Consider the following 6,033-nt stretch of genomic DNA (forward strand, 5'->3'; position numbering starts at 1 on the left):
TGCTACAACCCTAAATACATGTACATTTATGTATATACTAAATGTATTTATCTTATATACTATGATACTTGAGAATGACAAAATGAGTATTCATCCAAGCTCAAGGGATTGAAAGCAAAATTGACGTCCCAGCTCTGACTCTGTGTGAAAACTCTGTGATGTGTGTGGGAGGGAGCATGACTTCCCAAGCAACAGAAACAGATGAACAAGAGAGGCCCACGTGCCTCCAAATACAACCAGCCACCTTCCAGTGTGCTGACGTCAAATAAAGCACCAATTTCATGCACAAATCTCAAATCAGAGAGACAAGCATTCCAAACCATGCTTTCAGGTCTCCTGTCTCCTCAGTGGCCATCGCCACAGACCAGGCCTCATTCCCAGCAGGGATATCTTTGTTTAATTAGGATATTAACTGCCAAGGTCAGAGAGGCTGGTAAGTGCAGCCGTATAAACCACAACTCTACGATGCTAATTTCACATCCTACTGCGTTGTATTATTAGATTTTCATAACTATAACTGAAACCTGATGCCCTTCCTCAACCTGTCAATCTGCCAGAGAAGTGTCCATTGCTACTAAGTTTTGGTTGTTTTCTTTTTCCCTCTCAAAGTTGGCAGAGGCAAGTACCCAGTCCACTATTTTATGCTCATAAATGTTTAAATGGTGCAAATCTGGATCCAACCAGGAAAGCAGATGTTGGGTGAGCATCCCCATTAACATTCTGTAACTAGCCCTGCATGAGCAAGCCTGAGCCATTTCTGAACAATTACAGAGGCATTTGCAAATGTGTATTTACAATCTGACAGCAGTGTAATTGCTGGTTAGATGGCTGACCTCTCTGGCAGTGCAGAAAGCCTCCCTTCACACTGTTGATGTGAACTACACGGGCCTTGCCTGCTTTCTGGAAGGCATTGGGGCAGCCGAACTCGACAACTTAAAGGCACCCAAGTTAGAGAGTGAGTATTTATTAATAGCAGCATGATGGTTCCTGTCCTTTATCAATATTTTATTATAGCTATGCTCAGGGCTCTAATATAAACATCAAATCTAGATCAAATCAAGAGAAGTTTGGGGGGCAGGAGAGAGTTTTGTGGGCAAAGTTCTATTCTTAGAAATCATGAGTGGGTTGTTTGTTTGTTTGTTTGTTTGTTTAAAAAGCTGGACACTTGTATGTAATCGTAGAGCTAGGGAGGTAAAAGTGGCAGAGCCTCAGAAGGCTCACTGGCCTCAGTTGGCCAGCAAAACTAAATGGGTAAACTCCAGGCCACTGGAAGAAAGACCTTGCCTCAGAATATAAGAGACAGTTCAGCTAGTAACAGGTTTGCTGCCCAAGCACGAGAAGATGGTTGCGTTTTGTTAAGATAGTTGTTTGTTGCCCAAGCAATAAACATCAAAGTTCAGATCCCCAGAACCCATGGAAAACCTGGAGAAGGCAGTACAAGTCTGTAAACTCACTGCTCGGGGTAGAGAAGGGGGATGGATGTCAGGGACTTGCTTGCTAGGCAATCTAGTTGAAATGATGACCTTCAGCTTCTGTGAGCGACCACCAGAAATAAAACAGAAGTGATTGAGAAGGACGCCTGGAGGTCAGTACCTGGCTTTCCATGTGCAATCATGTGTAATGTGTGCATGTAAATGTACCCCATCATGCCATGCCCATATGTACACAAAGACGAGCTGGCTGGCACCTAAGAAATGATGCCCAAGACTGGCTTCTGAACTCCAGATACTCAATTTCTCTCTCTCTCTCTCTCTCTCTCTCTCTCTCTCTCTCTCTCTCTCCCTTCCTCCCTCCCTCCCTCCCTCCCTCCCTGCCTCTCTTTCCCTCTCCCACTCTCTCTCCCTCTCCCACTCTCTCCCTTTCCCACTTTCTTTCCCTCTCCTCCCTCTCTCCCTTCCCCCTCCCCTTCCCCTCCCCCTGCCTCTCCCCCTATCCTCCTGCCCCTCCCCCTATCCCCTCCCCCTCTCATATTACTGTATTATTGGCACGGTGTGGCTCTCAGGGAGTCTACTAACACTGTAGTGTGCTACTGACCGGATTAGCCTCAAGGATAATAATAGCAGGTGCACACACTGCTGAGGACCTCATCACCAGGACGACCTGGGCCTTCTTTTTGCATCCTGCCATGATTGTCATGAGAGCCATCTGTTAGAACTGATGTAGACAGAGAAGAGCAATCTGTTTGCCAAGCTATAAAGCCATCAACAGAAGAACGTGTCAAGAAAATGTGGTTGTACACATACAGGGGTGTTTATTTTAGTCATACGGAGGAATGAGATCGTGTCGTTGGTAAGAAAATGGATGAAACAGGAGAGCACGATGCAAAGAGAACTAGGACTCAGAAAAAGATGGTCACGCTTGTGTGCGTGCACGTGTGTGTGTGTGTGTGTGTAAGAAAGAGGGAGGCCCAGGAGAATAGAAGTGGGTATATATATAGAAGTGGGTATATATCCTGGCTAGTTTTATGTCAACTTGACACAGCTTAGAGTCTCAACTGAGAAAAATCCTGCAGAGGATCAGGTTATAAGCAAGCCTGTAGGGCATTTTCTTCATTGTGATTGATGGGTGAGGGCCCAGCCCCTTGTAGGTGGGAACAATCCTGAGAGGGTGGGGCTTAGGTTCTATAAGAACTGAGATTGAGCAAGCCATGGGCAACACGTGACTAAGCAGCTCCCCTCCACGGCCTCTGCATCAGCTCCTACCTCACGTTCCTGCCCTGTTTGATTGCCTGTGCTGATTGCTTTGTGGATAAACAGAGATATGGAAGTGTAAACCCAAAAAGCCCTTTCCTCCCCGAGTTGCTTTGGTCATGGTGTCTTGTCATAGCAACGGCGACCCTAACTAAGACGGGGATATTTTGGAAGAGGCAGGACAGGACAAGAACCAGGTAATGCAAGTGAATTGGTCAAAGAAAGTTATGATATGCTTAAACAAAAATCGCATTATGAAACCTGTAGCTTCATGCCCTTTTTTTTTTTTTTTTTTTTGAAATGGCTCAGAAAGACCAGTGCCCTAGTCCACATTTCTAAAAGAAGTCACTGCCCATCGGGGTCACATGCCAAGATTCTAGGACCCTGTGGCATGCAGGAGTCAGTGTGGGGTGCTCACATAACTCAAAACATCTGTCTCCACTCTCTGATTTTGTACATGGTCCGGTCAAGCGGACAACCTCAACTCCACAACTCTGTAGACCACAGCTCTGGTAAAGGACAGAAGGCACAAGTGTGAGCATCAACTCTCTCACCACCAGCCCATGACCCAAGCATGTTTTCCATTCTCTGACGGAAGAACATTCTGTTTAGGGATGTTGTCCTGGTTTGCTTCTCTGTTGCTGTGAAAAAAAACAAAAACAAAAAACAAAAAACAAACCAACCACTGACCAGAAGCAACTTGGGGAGGAGATGGTTTATTTCATCTTCTGCATTCAAGTAACAGTATATTTCGAAGGGAAGTTAGAGTAGGAACCCAATAGAGGAAACTGGAGGCAGGAACTGAAGCAGAGGCCATGAGGGATGGTGCTTACTGGATTGTTCTCCATGGCTTGTTCAGCCTGCTTTCTTATATAACCCAGGGCTCCCTGCTTGGCTGGAACCATCCATACTGAGCTGAACGTATCAATCATAAGTCAAGAACAGCGCTCTACAGAACGGCCTACTAATGGAGTTAATTCTTCAACTTAGGGTCTTTTTTCCCATATGATTCTAGCTTGTGTCAAGTTGGCAAAAACAAAACAAAACAAAACAAAACAAAAACAAAAAAAGGCAAGGCAAACAAAAACCAAACCAACTAGCCAGCACAGATGTCAAGGTATGAAATAAACCAATACACACAAGACTCTGGCGTGAGTAACAGCTTATTTTCCTATTAGTCATTTAATATGGTTGTTGTTTTGTGGTTATAGGGTTGAGGCTAAGCTCTCATACTTGCTAGTCAAGTACTAAACTCTAAACTACGTCTCCTGCCACCCTTTAACCCAACTTAGCTCTGAAGTCATCCTGTTGCCCAAATAGGTCTTGAGCTTGCCATCCTTCTGCCTCGGTCTCCAAAGTAATTAGAATCATAATAGCTAATTATAATATTTCCATAATTATAACCTGTAAACAACAATGGCAATAATCACTGATGTTCTTCTAGTTTAAAGCTTCACCATTTTCCTACCCTAGGGGTTCTAGAACTTTCTCAGTTCAGAGCCTGTCATACCTCAGTAATTTTCCCAAGGCTCCTCTAGGTAAAAATCAAAACACCTAACGATTTTATTTGTTCTGCAGCCCCATCCTAACGGCTTAATACGTATTTATATCCTCCTAACTTGATAGCCATTGAAAATGCAGTTTACACACGCTGAAAGAAAAAAATACTGTTTTTCATTTCAGCCTTAACCTCAAGGGTTTATCACTTACAAGAAATAGAAGGTTTGGGTAAGTGCTGTCACATGATAGACTGGATTGGGAACACAGCAAAGGCCTTCAGGAGACTGTGGTGACTAAGCGAGACATAGTGAGATGACATTCAAGCCAGTGGCAGGGTGGCTACTAATGGAGACTGAGATTCATTAAACACGGATTCTTAAAGTTACTTTTGTGTACCTGTGACCAGATACCTCACTGTTTGAGAGAAGAACGATGTCTTTGGGCTCCTGGTTTCAGAGGGTCCCAGCTAGTTATCTCAGTGGAGAAGGCTGGTAGAGAATCCTGGTCCATGGCAGTGGACATTTATACGTATGCTGTCTATGTGGTGGCCCATAAGGACTCAGAGGGAGCAGGAGAATAAAGAGTTGAGTATAAACTTCACTGTCCCCTTTTCCCGTTCCTCACCCAGTGAAATATTTCCTCCAGGGAGGTCCCATCATCTAAAGACTCTATACCTCCCTAAAGTAGCAAGCCAGCTGGGAAGCCAGCATTCCCAAATGAGCCTGTGGAAGACAGTTTTAGACCGAAACCACCATACTTGTTATATGTCCAGCCTGTATTTTTGTGACTTCATTGAACCCTCACATTATTTTTTTATAGCAAGTACAGATATGGTGTTGTCTTAGGGTTTCTATTGCTATAAAGACATACCCTGACCATGGCAGCTCTTATAAAGGAAAAATTTTAATTGGGGCTGGCTTACAGTTCAGAGGTTTAGTCCATTATCATCATGGCAGGAAGCATGGTGGCATGCAGACAGGCATGGTGCTGGAGGCGGAGCTGAGAGTCCTACATCTGGATCAGCAGGCAGCAGGAAAAGACTGTGAGCCACCAGGACCTACTTGAGCTTCTGAGACCCCCAAAGTCGGCCCCTCCAACAAGGAAATCCAAACCTCCTTATGGACCTGTGGGGGGCATTTTTATTCAAACCACCACAGGCCTCTATTTCTAGATGACAAAACTGGAAGGTTATGGTCAGAGTTCATAAAGAGTGAAGTCAACATCATGAACCAAATGTGCACATTTCAAAGCTCATGTTCTGTTCTGCTCTGCTCACTTACTCCATGATGATGAAGGACTAGAAGGTTAAATTTACACTTCTCCAGAATCGCCACACGTGTGAAGGAAAACACGTTGAAAAGTCAACGAAGCAGAAAGAGTGCAGAGGAGCTTATTTTTCGCCTAAACCCATGTCCTCCAGTATATTTGGCTGGCATTAACACCCAGTGAAATGAGTAATTAGCTGGGGTGGTTTTAATTAAAATGAAACATACCAATTAATAAAGACAGTGCTGGCACACTTGCTAATTTCACAATTCATTCATGTCACCAGAGCTTCGGTTAAAGGATCTGGATGGGGTCAGAGGTAGAGGGATGGCTCAGTGGTTAGCAACAAGTACAGCTTCAGCAGGGTAAGCTGAGTTTGCTCCCTAATGCCTGCGCTGGACACCTCACATTGCTGGTAAGTCCAGCTCTGGGACATCAGATACCCTCTTCTGGCACTCCCATGAAAACACAGAGGGGAGGGGAGGAAAAGAGGAGGGGGAGAGGGACGGGGGAAAGGAAGAGGGAAGGAGGAAGAGACACAGAGAGAGGAGAATTAAAAAATAAAAAAATAAACCTT

This window comes from Rattus norvegicus, chromosome 19 (assembly GCF_036323735.1).
Source record: "Rattus norvegicus strain BN/NHsdMcwi chromosome 19, GRCr8, whole genome shotgun sequence".
Taxonomy (NCBI): Eukaryota; Metazoa; Chordata; class Mammalia; order Rodentia; family Muridae; genus Rattus; species Rattus norvegicus.